Raw genomic sequence first — 17,015 nt, 5'->3', positions numbered from 1 at the left:
ACCAGTTATATGATCAACAGAGATGTATGTGATAATGGAAACTGGTTGGTGGGTTGGTTTTTATGAGCTCAGTAAAACTGGACTGAGACCAATAAGAAACAAATCACGTGGGGCCATTGCTTTTCTGTGACAATCCAAGTCAACTCTGTGTTAACCAGCAACCTAAAGCCAAACAGGTTCTCTGCCTCCCTGCTGGCATCCTTCATCCTGACCTCCTCTAAGCGATAGAGATTCTAGTTTTTCTGGGTGTGTGTTACAGGCAGTATAAATGCTTGATAACTCAGGGTAGCTTTTTCCTTTCACTCCGGTTATTGCTGACATTGTCAGCTGTCACTGACCTTTCCTCGATTGCCAGCCCGTATTCCCTCGTAGTAAAAGGGACTTCTGAAGAAACAAGTGATAAATATAGATATGAACACTTACCTCATTTCTAACACACAAGGGACTATTTCACTTTGCTGATAGGACCTCCATGCCCACTAATGTCCCATGATATTTCTCAAAAAGTGCTTAGGCAGCTTTGACTCTGAAAGAAATTTATGTTTGGAGCTATGTAGCTGATAATTTTTTCATATACTGCCTTGGAAAAATGTACCTGTTTTGAAGTGATCCAGAATTCCAGGCTGAGTCTGAGGAGAACTGACAAAAAGTCTGAAACAAATAGCTTCAATGGGTGCTAACAGGTGTCTGTTTTAAAAGCAAGGTGTTGAAAGCAAGTTACTGGAAAAAGATGATCTACATGGGTCAGTTGAGCTAAATGCTGGTTTAGTCAGTGCAGTTAACTCTACTGAAAGGCTCAGATGTCTGAATATTGAGGGAATTTGGTAATCCCCAACGCTCAAAATCCATCAGACTTGCTTTTCCACCAACGGGGGACATTGAATAGCATCCGATGTGTTACTTTTTATTTACTTACTGTTACGCTCTTCTACCCTTAATCATATCTGTTTTTTGCTGGGAAACAGAACTTCTGTTGTACAATAAAAAATTCACAAGGTATTTATGATATAACTTTTAGTTCTTAAGGAATCAGACTTTGTTCCATTTCCAAAGAACAAAAAAAAATTGTTTCCAAGTCCATTTGAAGTGAATCTAAAAGATAAGCATTATCTATTGAGACTTAGATTACATTAGTGTCAGTGTTTCATAATAGACAGCACCAGCTAGAACTCTGTCAGTGTTTTAAGCATGACAATTAACAGCTTGGATACAACACTATTTATTTATTTATTTATTAACTTACATGAGATGTGAAAAGTACTCTGGATTTTAGTTTGGCCAAATGAGCTTTCGTGTGGAACAATCCATATTCAATGTTATACAGGGAGTTTCTCCCTTCCCCTCTTCTGGCATCAAGCAAGGAAACAGTAAATTCCTTCAGTCCAAATGTAAATCTTTTAGAATATAATTTCAAAACAAAAGACTTGCATGAATTTAATTTTTTCACAGGATATCTTACTCAAATTAACAGATGAGTAAGTGAGTATGTAATGTAATGCATATAATATGAAACGATATATAGTTCATCCTTTTAATCTATAATCTATCATTTGTTACCTAACATTTCATAACTTCTAGTTGTTACAAAAATAGAAAATGCTGTATATTGCATAAGGATCTGACTGTGTAGTACTTAATACCTCCTAATCTCCTATGGCATTTATATAGGAGGGCAGGACCCTTTTCAGGAAGTTAAGCTAGCAACCATATGATCATGAGCAATGTAGAAACCTGGAGGAGATCAAAATAAGGAAACTTCTTGCATGAATTAGGCTGGTATTTGCAGCATTAATCCTATGGAATGAAGGGTGGAGACATGACTATACGTTGTCAAAGTGACACCTAGGAATTCACTCTCGCACAAATCATTGGGAATAGCCCTTTTATAGCTGCTACTTGAGAAGCTCAGCCAGCAGGACTAAGGCCTTTCAAACCAGCAGACCTTCAATACATTTTGTTACAGGGTTTTGTACAGTCCCTATTGCATTTGTATGCCCTCTCTTAAAACGGGCTGTCTCTTAGCATGATCGTGGCTTCAGATGTAAGTGTGGGTTAAGTCACGTATTTGGCATTGGGAGCAGAAGGGAGATGGCAGCTTGGTCACAGTGATAATGTCTGACTTCAGTGCACGCTTGTAATATACAATATATTTAACGTTAATTAACTAATGCCCAGTTTTGCCTCAGGTGCAAAATTTTGAAATATCACTTTTATAATAACAAATATTTTTTCAGTTTTTTAGCAAGTCATAGATCATTGCTCTGTTGTATTAACACAGGCACAATGTGAAAAGCACTTCAGTTCTCCCATTCCTAAAGCAGACCAAAGGCTGACAATCTGTATAGGTATACCAGAGTGAAAATCTATGGGCTGATGGTTAGCAGTACTCTCTCAGTAATGCATCACAGAGGTCTAGGATAATATACTTTCCGATCCTCAGATAGTAGCTGGCAAAGAAATGGTAAATCAGTTTACTGGTATTTAGGTCACAAGTGCAAGTCAGCCTAATGGAAATGAAGTGTGAAAAACTCCTCCTCCAAATCCTCTAGCAGCTGGTGGAGCTTTTGTGAGACTCCCAGGTATGTGCCTCCCAGTAATGTGGTACAGCAGCTCTGGGTATCGACTGCAATTAGATAACCAGGGCAGATTTTGTAGCTCTTAAGAGCGCCGTCTCACACTAGTGCCCCAAAATTTTTGGTTTTAATAACTTGAATTAGTTGAAATGATTTAGTGAAGAATGGTACCTCAGCAAAAAGGTCGTTTTGGAACTGCTCTGTGCAAAAAGACGACCTCCTCTTCGTAGGTCACCTAACACCAGCTGGTAAGGTTCTGCAGCAATGACAACTGCTGGACTTAGGCAAAGGTACAGCACTATGGAGCTGCTGGAGGAGTGGATGCTGACATGAGGTACATGAAAGATCATTAAGGTCATACAGCTGTTGGGTGATTTCCTTTACTTTCAGAGAGTGGCAGCTTTTGGAATAAAAAGCAAAATATTTGAACCCTACCCCCACCCCCCATCTATGTCACATTATACAATTCCAGCATAAGGATACCTAGGATCAGGACCATCCTTATGGTTTATTGGGATTTTCTATTAGGAAGATATTCGGACCCTTCAGATGAACCATACGAGCTTCAGAGCTTTTCCCCATTTCTGTAATTATTGCCAAGTTTCAGGAAACTAAGTAAGTTATTTCTTAATATATATTGCCTTGACAATATGCAAGCATTGCGTTAAAGCACTGCTTGAAAAAGTGCCTGAGCAGAACAACGTGACCTTGTTGAGCTACTACAAAGGTACGGCAGGAGCTTTTTGGTGCGTTACGTTTTACTCTGTGCCAACAGCTGACTCTTAGCCCATTTTCTGAGGCCGATTTCTCCAAGCGCTGAAACTCCGCCGATTTCCTACACGTCTGAAAGCCCCCTTTTAGTTTTGAAGTAAAATATCCCTAATTTAAAAAGCGCGTTACACACGGACAGGGGAAAGCAGCACTGCGCCGTCCCCGCGGCGGGCTTCCTCTCCTTCCTACGGCTCCTGGGCCGAAGGTAACCTCTCTTTCCCCGCACCGGCACCGCTCTGCCCCTTCCCCAGCTGAGCCTTCCCCCAGGCGGCCCGGCTCCACAGGCCCCGGCCCAGGCCCGGCCGGCACCGCGGGGCTGGGGGCGGCTCCCGGCGGGGCGGGCGCGGGGCCGGGGCCGGGGGCCCGGGGCGGGCGGAGGGCGGCGGCTCCCGGCCCGGCGGCGGCGAGCGCAGGAGCCCCTCGCCGGAGGATGAGCGGCGGCGGCGGCGGCTCCCCGGCGGCCCCGAGCCCGGCCCTCTCGGGCCGCGGCGCCCGCACCGCCGGGGCCGCCCCGGGGCTGCTGGACGAGGGCTTCGCCATCTACCTCGCCGACCCCTTCGACCGGGAGCGCAACCCTGAGGTGCGGGGAGCGGCCGCTGCGTCGCGGGCGGGCTCGTCCCCGGCGTCCCTCAACGGCTTCGTCTCTTCCAGGGCGTGCTGAACCTGGGGACCAGCGAGAACGCGCTTTGCTTTGATCTGATAGAGGAGAGAGTAAGTGCTGCTGCTGCCTGCCGGCCCCTCTCGGGCCGTGTCCGGGTAACAGCCGAGCACTGGAAGTCACCTGCAGGGCAGGACGCCAGAGTCACCCCAGATTTGTTAATTCCAGTTTATCTGCTGGAAAGCGAGATGTTCTGGCTCACGTGCTAGCAAAGCTAAGCCCTAGTTGCCAGACCGTCTTCTGCAGGGAGCAATTTACCTCTTGCTTCTCCTCACTTACACGTGGCAGTGCCTTCGCGCTAGTGCAGCTGGCAGCACACCTGCAGTGCTGGCGGTGGAGGATTGTGCATAAACTCAGTGTCCGGCTTGGCTGGCCGATGAGTGGGCAGGGCTGGCAACTGGAGAGGAGCTTTTTCTTAGGAATAAACCAAAATCGATGCCACAATGAGTGTAAGACAGGGCCAGTTTTCAGGAGAGATACCTGCTCTGAGAGCAAGAAAGACACTGCTGATAATACGGCTGGTTTTCTTCTTAATGCTTAGGGTTACTGCCACTGTTTTCTGCTTGTTGAGAAGCTAATCAAAGCCACGTGCATTAAAGGCTGATGTCATAAATACTGAAAGAATTGTCTGGGCTTTGATATACCTTAGGCGTGGTTGCATAATCACTGAAATGCAGCTAGTATGCTTCTCCTCAATGTGATATTCAAGACTTGATTTAATATATGACAGAACAAACTGATAAATAATTCCTTCATTATTTTTTTCCTTTGTTTTGATGAGGATTTGATGTTGTTTTGCAATATCTTAAAAAAGAGAAATTCAAAGAATGAACATAATTTTACATCACTATTTTTTATATTCTCCGTTTCCTTATTGTTATTGAACAATTGGGGAAAAAAAAAGTATGGTACAGCAGAACAGAAACTCCCAAGAACACCATGTTCTACGGTGTCTCTCTTTCATGTAACTAGCTCACAAGACCTGACATGAATTATCTGGAGCCTGATCTCTTCCAGTATTCTGATGCACAAGGTATTAGAAGGTGAGAAGTTCATTTTTGCATTTTTGACACTGCTTGTGCTCAGCACTGGTCATGGCTCATGTGAAGTAAGGTGTGGTTTCATTCTTTGGGTAAGCCCAAAGGAGAGGTGTGTTAATGTTAGCTGTGTGCTGGCAACCTTTTTGTTTGCCTGACTTTTTGTTCTGTTTTCCTCCCTGTCCTTACTGTGCCAAAAAACACTCGGATCTCCAAAGGTCAACGATCTGGTGTCTCACTGGAGTGCGAGAGAGTGTGTATTGACATTTTTTCCAGAGCTAGTGATGGGTTGCTCCTGGAAGGATGTGTTCTAGGCATAGTGAGGGGGAAACTGGAACTCTGTGGGCTGTAAAGAGTAGAGGTGAGGTATCAGCTCCCTGAGGATCATCAGGAGCTCCACCATGGTCCTTGCTAGGGCTGAAAGCCTGTCTTGATCTAAAGATTCTTATTTACTCAGGTTCCACTGCTTCTGGTACCCAAACCCCTGGTCTTTCTCCAAAAACATATTCCACTTAGGCTCAAATATACTTCTTGATTTTCTTGTTTTTTCCAGTGCGCAGAAATAGTAGTTGAGTCACAGTCACTTTACTCAAGGTAGCAGATGGCTCCTGTATGCTTCTGTCTCATGAAATGTGGCACGCTGGATAGCTGAGGAAGTTATATTATTTGATCTGTAGGAAATACAAAATATTGAAGGCTTTTATAACAGAATGAATTATGCATTTGCTCTTTTTTTTTTTGTAAACTTCATTTTTCTGTGCGTATTTTGTGCTTTTGTTCTGAGAAATATGTAATTACATAATTGACTTTAATTCTGAGTTTTATCCTCAGAGAAGAAATTGCCAAATGTCTAACTGACTACGCCAGAGCTGCAAAAGAACTTAATCCAGAAAATGTAAGACAACTGCTTTATCTTTGCATCGTATTTTTCTGAAACTGATAAAGATGAGTTAATCTGAACACAAATGTCTGCAAGATACTACAGGAAGATAAACGCCAGATTTGCAGAAGTCTTGGTAGTGTTAATTTTCCATTTGAAAAAGTGGTCAATGCCTAACAATCAAGCACTTCATATGATAAGTGTAGTATTGTTGCTTTTTCACTCTATTATTTTGAATTTAGGCTAAACAGGTGCAGGTATTTTTGCTAAGGAAAGCTTGAAGTACTTTTTTTTCAGATAACTGTTATGAATGGCTGTTGTGCTGTTTTTGCTATTTTGTCAACAGTATTAACGTGACCCCGGTGGTGAGTACAAACCTGATTATTTTTGTTTGAAAGCATTTAAAAGTGAATATTAAGAGTATTGTGACTTAGGACAGCCTGCTTTTATTATACTTGCCTGAATGAAGCAAGGTGTGACATTTGTTTGTCCCTAGCAGGGTGTCTTTGAATTAATGCTTTGGTTATTTCTAGAAGGGTGAAAAATGTTTGAGGTATCAGCAGACTTTCTGGAATACATTGCTTTCTGGAATACAATCTGTATTTTTTTGAGAAAAGCGTTACAGGAAGAGAAGAGTATGAAGAAAATGCAAAGTGTACTTTGAGAAGTTATGAGAAGAAGAGGTGGGAACCATGATGAAGCTGGGGGGAGTAGGCACACAGGGAGGGAGGTGGACTGGGGTGAAATCAGGGACCCCGAGAAAATTTGGGTAACTGGGTAAAGAAAGCACACAGAAGGAATTTGGGAAAGGGGAATGGAGCTGCAGCAAGAGAGGGCTTCCCAGTCAGGAGCAGCGGTGAAGAGGAAGCAGAGGTGGGGACGGAAGGCAGGAGCAGAGGCACGGGCTGCAGCCTGCGGGCAGCAAGCAGACAGCAGGAGGACAGAGCCCTGAAGTGGAAAATTATTTCCTCTGTGGTCCGAAGTGAGGAAAGCTGAGTAGGTGTGTGGCACAGCAAGGAACAGGGAACATCCACAAAGACCTGCCAGAAAAGAAGGGTGACCAGGATGAGTAACTCCCTTGCTGTGCCCCCTTATAGCACCCTACTGTTGGACACCAAGAGCCCTTGACGAGATTGTAGAGCAATGTGATGTGGTTCAATGACTTCAGCGTAGGTGGTAAAATCGCATTAATACAGGCAGCACGCTCTGTCCTCTCTGAAACCCTCTTACATGGGGCCTTTGCAATATTTTCAGGAGAACACCAGGCTGGGGCTACTCACGAACATATAAAATGAGGAGGGAAATGAGCTCTGCAGAGCCATAGGCTTCCTTGGTGCAAGATGGCACTCTGGCAACCAGGAAGTAGTTCAGGTTTGCAGCAGTTCCCGACGAAAAATTGACAGAACATTAACAAAATACCTAGAGTAAGATCATTATTTGTCTTTATTAATAAAATAAATAAATAAATGCATAAATAGCACAGCTAGTTGACTAGGTCCATTCCCTTTTACTTATACAACTTACATGACCAAATTTGTATCTGCTATTAAAATTGCTAAGGAAGAAGACTGTGAAACAATTCGGGTTGACTGACAAGTACTAGATTTTCCATTTTGTTTAAATATTATATATATTTTCCGTTTTGTTTAAATATTGCTTTAGGCCACAGTGCTTTGAGATTAAATGCTATGTCAAATTCCTAGACTGTCAATTTAGTCTACTAGAGCGTAACAACATTTCTCATGAAAAATGTTAATTTCAGTTTTTAACTTTTTTTTAGATGGATATCTTATTCCAGCTCCTTACTATGGTGGTATAAATTAAAAAATGTGGCTATATGGTGAACTACAGCCTGTTCATGTGCCCTTGTTCAGTGAGGTAACGTTTTGGCTATTCGTATACTTTAACAGACATTTCACAAGGAGCAGTCCAAAAAAAAAAAAAAAAATGCAAGGGAGTACAAGGGAAAAAACAGGTCCAGTCTATCACTTTTAGAGAGTGTCTGCCTTTTTTTTCAGACTGCAGCATGACAGGCTGGTGTGATCAGATGTGCAGGATTACATTTCTTCTGTATAAGGCAACTCTTATGTGTTGACATGCTGAATTATAATTTGTGAGCTCTAAATCTGTCATTCCTACTAAGAGTAAATTTTGTCAAAGGATTTTTTTTCCCCCTTTTCCCCTTATTGAAACATGTATCTACTGCAGAAAGTGTGTGACACTGGTTCCCCTTTTGAAAGCTCAGTAACCCACAAGGCAAGTCAAAGAGGGGCAGCATGGTTTATAGGCCCAAATGATGCATTCAGAGAAAAAACAAACAAACCAACAAACACATGAGATTTCAAGTACGCAGGTTCTGTAAGTTGCTGATGGTGTAGTCTTGGGTATGTGCAACATTTAAAAACAAAATAGTTGAGTTATATAGAAAAGACTGCTCTTAGTTTCATATTCTGAGCTGTTGTTTGAGTTGCTGTTTTCCTCCTTGAACCAGTGCCATCAAAAACTTTTGTTTGTTTAACATTTTTGTTTTATGAAAGCCAGTATCAAGTATATTTTCACTAGGTGGGAGTGTTTCTTCACTGTCTTCTTTTTTTTGTTCTTGCTGATTTTTTTTCTCCTGTAGGTGACTGATGAAGAAAGTCACCCTTTCCAGTTAACAGTTGAAAAATTGGAAGCTGCATTACAGAGAGCTAAAAAGCAGGTAACAGTAACAGTGATTTCTGATTTTTCGTATTTTCCTTATTTTGTAAGCAGTGTATGTTCTCAGTATCGATCCGTTTGTACGTTTTCATCTGTGCAGATTTTCTGTCATGTGGCTGGGGTGGGTCCAGCTCTAGCAACAGGAATTGAATTTATTTTTATAATCTGGGCAAAATGCAATAGCAAAATGCAGAGACACTCTTTGCTCTGTTTTATGAAGAACAGATCTTAATATATCTTTCAAGACCACGTCTCCTGCTCAGCAGATTTCAGTGGAACTCCAAGTGTTGTAACGAAGTTATTGTTCTGATCCTAAGAAGAGAGAATATGCTACTGTAATGACCCATGCAGTTAATTAAAGAAAGATGTTGAATGTTCTTTTGAAGAAGGCTCTTCTGAGTTCCAGCTAGCAAAGAGGACTGAATACACTGTGCCACAGCATTGTGGGAAGCTTGGTGGGGGCCAGGGAGGCTGACGCAGGACTTTACTGCCACTAGGAAGGCTCCTTGGAAACTGTAGTTTTTCCAAAATTTAGGAAATATCATTAGTTCAAAATTCTTAACATTTTTATTTATTTTTATTCTGACTAGGATTGCATAAATGAGGGTATTATTCATCATATTGCTTGTCATGTACATTTTTATTTTTTTAACTTTCTGTCTTTGAAACTGCTTTTCTTCTCTACAGAAACGGTTGGGGTTTTTGAGTGTCCACAAAACAGTGTTCACCAATATTTCAAGTTAAAATTTGTCCTGTTCTTAGTGTCTTGATATTCATAATCCACGAACTTCATGGAAAATTATAAATGCACTTAACTTTTGTGCTCTCCCTTGAAAAGATCCTGCGGAGGAAGCACAGGATGAATAGTAACACATTTTATCAAAGATGTGGTGATGGTGATAGTGGTGTTTAAAAAGAGTAAGTGGGACAGACTTGTTATGTTCTCTTCCAAGACAGAAAATGGGGTTTAACAATAGATAAAGCATATAGGTACAGGTAGGGACACTTATAAAGGTCAATTAGAAATAAGGTCACATATAGAAAAGTGGACATTTTGGATACACAGGAATGTGTGCATAGCTTTTTTTTTTTTTTTTTTTTTTTTTTTTTTTTTTTTTAAGATCTCTCAAAGCTCTCCTAGTTAGCTAACTGCTTCATCAGCATGGTGCCTCTGTTTAGACACCATCTGTATGTCTATGTCATCTGTCTGTGCCTTTGCCAGCCTGTGTGAGACTGAGCATGCAGATGCCTACCACTCGATCCTCGCCAGGGCGGTGAGCTAGCATCCATGAGCTGTCTGGACGAGGTGCTGAATCGCAAAGCAGGTTCACTCTTTTGAGATCTGCACATGTTTGTCATCCTTCTAGAGCTGAAACTGTCCTCACAAATGTTCTCTCAAACATCTGTTTGGATACACATAAAGTAATAAACAGCTGGGTGAACTAGACTGGAACAGCACTTGAGAATCTGCCATCCCACAGCAGCTGTTCCCAGGAACACTGATGCCTCACTCAGCATCTTCTGCTTAATACATGTCAGATGTCAAATATGCTAAACAGGCTATCCATGCAAGGAGTACTGGTGGAAAATTGGTTCGTGCTTAGTATTTTCATCTTACTTTGTTTCCAATGAATTTCTTCCTGTAGCTGGAATCAAAGACAATAAACTGTAAGCTCGTTTCTTGTTCAGTTCTTGTTCACAGTAACTATTCAGGTTCAGACAAATTGCATGCAGATGGGAAAACAAGTATCAGTGCTTCCCCCTAATTTAATTTTATCTCCTGGAGTTCTTCTGAAGCTGCTTAATGCAAATAATCTCCTTCGGAGAGACTTAGGATGGACTTAGAATTTGCAGTGTGTCAGGTTTTCTGAAAATCAAATATGCTGAAACAAAAAATATTAATTTAACTATGAATTTGTTCTGTGTTGATACATTTGAAGTCTTGAAAGTTCCCTCTGCAGCCATTACACTATTTGACTGCTTACAGTAAAAATATATTTGCCATGTACAGCTTGTGTTAATATACGTTCAAGATACTTTAGCAAATAGGAAATAGATGATTTTCTGAAAATACCAGTAGAGTTAAAAACAATTCTTTATGTTTGTATTTGTAGTCTCATTTTCAATCAAGTGGGACTCTTCTTATTACACAGTAGAATATTTACAATCTCTAAGAATAGTTGAATAAAAAATTTAACTTCTGTGGAGAGAGAATTTCCATTACAGAAATTCTACACAGTTGATAAATATAACTTAAAAAGTAGCTGTTTGCCCAAGACCCTCTTTGGTTGCTCTGAACGTAGAACATCATGTAATTCAATTCTCAGTCTCTGATTTCTGCAAATTCTGTTACTTGTTTAAAGAAACAAGCAACATTGAAAAGCTAATTACTTGGCAGGTTATCAGATGCCAAAGTCCAATTCCGTTCAGCTTCCCTAATGTTTATCTATAGTAACTTTGCTCAGTCTTGGTGAATTATTTTGGAAGTGTATCTGTAGAACCAGTGTTAATCCCTGCAACATCATAATCTTGCCTGTTGGTATCAATGGGTGTTGCAAATGATCATTGACCTGATTTTCATTTACTAATAAACTACTTAGTATGGTCTTGGGGTTGTATTGGAAAAATTACCAAACAAGGTCTGCAGCTGAAAGCTTAGTCTGTATGTTAATTATAACATGTAATTAAGTAATTTTCCAACTGAAATAACTTTCCACTGAAGGATTCGCACACACTTACTCACTACATCCTCCCTAGCCTTCAGTTTGGTGTCACTGGTGTCCCCAACTACTGGTTTTTCTTTTTTCAGGGGATCCGGGTCAGAGCATTAATCCTGATCAACCCTCGCAATCCCTTAGGGGACATTTACCCAGCACAATTACTGAAGGAATGTCTAGAGTTTGCACACAGGTTTGAACCCCAGCGCTATTTGTTTGGTATTTAATTTTCCATTACGCAATATAGCAGTGATGCAAAATCACCTTTGATGATCTCCTGTTCTTTGTACGCGTTCTGAAGAGGTGGTGTGCAAGGTTCTGAGCATGGCTTTTGTGTAACTATCCTTTTTGCTTGGCTTTTTTGGGAACACTAGAATAAATTGCTTAGGATGGAGTCCAACTGTTTGCTTCGGAATGAAATACTGTTGTATCTTTTCTCAGCATGACCCATGGATTTCAGGATGCAATCAGCATCACCTGCACTACTTGGGTGTTTGAAAGTGTTCTGCAATTTATTCAGTATTTCTAAACACATGCATGGCTTGTTAGTGTCGAGTATGACAACATGGCTTACCATTTACTGCTGCTTTCACATCAAAAGTGTGTTAGAGAGTTATCTTAAGTGCATGACAAGTCTTATTTTTTAATCTAACATCTGCATTTGGGCTCAAGTCTCACTAAACAAATTTTGCAGGGCAAAGGGATTTTATAATATATTGTTGTGTTCACTTGAAGCTGTAAATAAGAGTTGGATGGGACCACAATATGCCTGAGAACCTTTGGATTGAACATGCTGTTGGATTTTGTTTCAGATGTAGGGAATGTCATTGCTGCTGAGAAATATAGAATATGTATAGATAGATGTTGGTAATGAGCAAGTGCTCACAAAGTGCCTTGTGACCGTAAACCTTGTGACCTCTCTGTGTAAAATTAGTATGGTGGATATAATAGTAAATAGGCATGCTTATGGTACTACATGGGAGTAGTTAAGATTATATATATATATATATATGCAAATAAATTTCCTTTGCATATGTTAATGTGCCTGTGTTTTTCTCTATATAGATACGAATTGCATGTAATAATGGATGAAATATACATGCTGTCTGTTTATGATGATGTCACCTTTACCAGTGTTCTTAGCTTAGAAAGGTAAGTGTGATTTCTTAGCAGGGGTTAGAAGATATTTCATCCTGAATGGAACCTATGCCATTTTTTTCAAATTTCTGGTTAGCTAGTGTAACTAGTGTAGTTCTAACTCATATCCAAGTCTCTGTGACTTGATGAGACTAGTTAATCTAGGATCTTCATCCTAGACTGACAGATGGCGGATCTCCTGCTTCCAGCTAATCTCCGTGGTATGGTAATAGTAATCAAAAAATGTCAGAGCCCTTAATTATCTTGCCACTGCTTTTTTATTGTTGTTGTTGCCTGGCCTGAGTACGAGGTTCTCATTGCAATGCTCAAGAAGTTGCCTAAGGTTGTGCAAGTCACCTGCTATAATGAGCCTCCTTCCTGACAAGTATGCTGTTGGGCTCTTATTTTCCTCTGACAGCTTATGAAAAGAATAAAGGTTTCAAGAATATTTAAACCGATTGGTATCTGACCAATAAAACTTCTTTCCCTGAAAGTATGGGATCGTCTTTATATAACTGCATAAATCTCACACTGAGGGGAAATTTCCAAGTCCATCCAAATACAACAAAGCACAGGGAGCCACTGGGTATTGTCATCCACACAAGATCATGAACCATAAATAAAGCTTTAAAAACTATTGTTTTTGTGAAAGTTCACGCAGCTTCCTTAGGCTGAAGAAGGAAGTTTCCAGCCTCAGGCCTATTTACACAAAGTTAAACAAAGGACAAAAATTATCTTCTTCAGTAATCCACTAAAGTGTATTTGTTTAGTTGTAAATACATGATCTAAAATGTTCACGTCTCCTTTCCCTAGCCTGAAGTGCAGCAGAGTTGAGCAAAGAATTCCTCTCCACCAAGAGCCACTTTGCATCCGCTATCAAAATACTGCTTTTGTTTTAATATTGGTGTGACCGTTGACTGTGCAGTGGGATTCTGGGAATTGTAACTGGACTGTTATCTTAGTGGAAATCCTTTTCTGTTATAAGTCAATGCCTGAGCACTTAGGAGATCAGTGTCATAGGATAATGTTTTGTTACAAGGATGCTGAAAAAAGCCATGTCATGTGAAAAGGTTATATACTAATTTTACTAAAAATGAATGATATTTTTACAAATTTAAACTTTTTGCAAAGATCACATAACTTGTTCTTCTGTAACGAGTCCTCTTTTGTCATTCAGTTTACCAGATCCAGAACGTACTCATTTTGTGTGGGGTTTTAGCAAGGTAGGTCAAAATATTATCTCTGTGTTTTAATTTAAGATATTTCAGCACAAAAATCAGTTGGCCTGTTTGAACATAAATTGTATTATAGATACAAAGCTGAGCTTTTCTTTGTTTATTAATTTGTTTTCTCCTTTGGTGTTCTAAAATTTGTTATAATTCAGAGTTTCTTATGAGCAAAAATTTCCATAGCCAGTCATTTGTTCTGCAGTCCTTTCAGGCTGGCATAGATGACGCCTCCAATTTTGTGTGGAGAATATTTTCAAGGATTTCATGTTGGAGGTGAACATTTGATGTACCACGTATAATCTGACATCTCCTACTACAGACAGGGATTCATTTGATACTTCAGTGGTTAGGCAGTGTTCTGGCTGTTTGTTTGTTTTGCTGTCATTTTTGGATGGAGCAGACTCCTGCACTGTACGTTAAAATGATCATTTCTAGAAACGGCACAGTATGTCAGTTTTTTTAACTTTAATCTTACCGTATATCCTATATTTCTTGGGCTTGATCGTTCATTCTCTGTGTGGCTAACAACTTCCTTGTCTTTAATGGGACTTCTGCTCAATGAGAAGCTAAATGCTAGATTCATAAATATTAAGCATCTTTCATCAGCGTCAATGCAGAACAGTAAGAGCTGTATTGATAGATACTGTTTTCCACCAAGCTGGTAGTACAGGCTAAGCATCTTGCAATAAGAGAATTCAGGATTTCATGCCTTGCACACTGAACCATATATGGCTTCCTACGTAGGGACTCACTGAAAGTTTATGTTAATAACTATATGCTATTGCATCCTTATGTAGCTTTTGGAAACACTTCTTTCTGAACAGTGACTGTTGCAGAACACAGACTTCCGTAGGCACTATTGACAAAACTTATCCCAAATGTATTCCAAATTTATTTGCTGTATTTACTTGTCTGTTCTCAGTAGTTTTTGGATTCTTACTGTGTTATCAAATATTATTATTGCAGGATAGGAACACTATTTGGCCAAACTGCTGATGGGCTTATATACTTTTTTTGAGATCTTTTTTCCTCTGTATCACAATGACTTTAAACATGGTGGCTTGATAAAGCACAAGCATAAAGTAAAAAATATACCTCTGTCTTCTTTTTGTCCTCAAAGGATTTTGGTATGAGTGGTATCAGAGTTGGAGTACTGTACACCAGAAATCATGAAATTCAGAAAGCTGTTAATCAGCTGGCTGTCTTCCATAGATGTCCTGGACCTGTTCAGCATGTTCTCAGTCAATTCCTTAAGGACAGAGGTTAGCCACCCTAGAAATGTTTCCAATGAGCCGTTTTGTTTTTGTTTTTCTGTTACAGATGGAAGTAAAATAGGATTATATTTTTCTTGTTTTGATAGATTGGATGGATAATGTGTTTTTTCCCACCAATAAAAAGCGACTTAAGGAAGCACAGAATCTCCTAGTGGATGGACTTGCAGATATTGGAGTACCCGTGCTCAAAAGTTCAGGAGGATTCTATGTGTGGGCAGACTTCAGAAAAGTACGTGAGAAGCTTAGAAAGTGGTGGGGATGTGGAAGTTGGAAATGTGAAAATTACTTGTGCATGTTGTTACATGCTTTAATACCAGGTCCTGAAAAATCCTTTCAAATAATTTGTATACTTGTTCAATCTTTAATAGTATTTTTTTTCCTCTTGTAGTTCTTAAAATCACAGCCATTTGAAGCTGAACTTGAACTATGGCAGAAGCTCCTTGATAAAAAACTCCTGATTAGTCCTGGAAAAACTTTTTGTTGTTATGAGCCTGGATGGTTTAGATTGGTTTTCTCCAATTCTGTAGATAAGATTTACTTATGTAAGTTGCTTTATTTCTAATATGTCATGTGATAGCATGCAAGTTCTGGGAGACGTTAACATTACAAACAATGAGTTCAAATCTACTTGTCCTTTCTCAGGTTGTAAGGGTCATTTTATTATAGTTTGTAGGAAATGGGAAATACTATGTTGGCTCAGAGCATAGATTACAAAGCGCTTCTGTTGGGTTATGTGAAACCTTTAAAATTTGCAAAATTTCATTTTAAGTTGTTTTTCCTGTATCAGGAGTCAGGCAGTCAAATTCTTTGTCAAAGGCTCACTCCTCTTGAAGATTACCCTTTATATCAAGTGGGAATTCCCCAGCACCACAAATATTTATGTGACTCGTGGGATATGTAAAAAGTTATCCATCCTTTATGCTGTAAAATACTTAATCTTCAATGAATGCTGTATGTTTTTGGCAAAAGAGATGACTGGGAGGTAATTGGGAGCATTTAGAGTAATAGAAAAATGAAGGTTGAAAGAGAAATTGCAAGGAAAAGGGAAATCATCTACACCTTCCTCGTCAAAGCAGGGCTGGATGCCAAGTGAGATTTATTGGGGCCTTCTCCAGTCAAATTTTGGGACTGTCCAAAGATGGAGAATAGAGAGCCGCACTGAGCAACCTGTTCCTGTATTAATTTAGCCATTCTCATGGTGAATTTTCTTTCCCTTGTGTTTTTAGAGAACAAAAGAAAACATTTATTTAGGAGAAAAAAAGCTTGAACTGAGATGTTTTTTGCTTTCGCAGGTATTAAGAGACTTGAAGAAATGCTACACACCAATGATGCTGAACCAGTTGCAAACAACGCATCCTCATTAACAAAATACTTAGAGCAAGATCATTATTTGTCATTATTATTAAAATAAATACATAAATGCATAAATAGCACAGCTAGTTGACTAGGTCCATTCCCTTTTACTTATACAATTTCTATGACTACAGTAAGCCTTAGGATCCCAAGTGAACATGATAGTTGTGCTCTTGATAGTAATATGGCCTTTGCCCTCTTCTTCATGGCATTTAAGCTTGGCAAGCTTACGCTGTTCATGCTGAGAACATCAAGGTAAATAATCGGCCTTTCAGCAATAAAGTTTATGGAATCATAAAATAGCGGAGGTTGGAAGGCACCTCTGGGCACCGTCCGGTCCAGAACCCCTGCATGGAGCAGGGTCAGCCTCCAGCAGGATGACCAGGACTGTGTCCACTTGGGTTCTGAGTATCTCCAAGGACGGAGGCTCCGCAGCCTCCCTGAGCAGCCTTTCCCAGTGTGCAATCACCCTGAGAGTAAACAGGGTTTTTCTTATGTCTAAACAAAGTTTTCTTGTCTCCTTTTCTGCCCGTTGCCTCTTGGCACTGGATACCCTGAGAAGAGCCTGGCTCCATCTTCCCTATGCTCTCTTGTCAGGTATTTACAGGGAGTGGTGTTAGCCCCCAAAGCCTTCTCTTCTCCAGGCAGGCTGAAGAGCCCCAGCCCGCGGCCTTTCCTCCTATGGC

At 40.2% G+C, this 17,015-nt stretch overlaps 1 pseudogene; it reads left to right on the top strand.

The window, feature by feature from the left end:
• The first annotated feature begins 3,752 nt into the window (after nucleotides 1-3,752).
• LOC121065851 lies at nucleotides 3,753-16,932 on the top strand (annotated as a pseudogene).
• The last annotated feature ends 83 nt before the right edge of the window (nucleotides 16,933-17,015 follow it).

This window comes from Cygnus olor, chromosome 2, assembly GCF_009769625.2.
Source record: "Cygnus olor isolate bCygOlo1 chromosome 2, bCygOlo1.pri.v2, whole genome shotgun sequence".
Lineage (NCBI taxonomy): Eukaryota > Metazoa > Chordata > Aves > Anseriformes > Anatidae > Cygnus > Cygnus olor.
The sequence above is the reverse complement of the archived record's forward strand: the minus strand, read 5'-3'. Positions and strand labels throughout refer to the sequence as shown.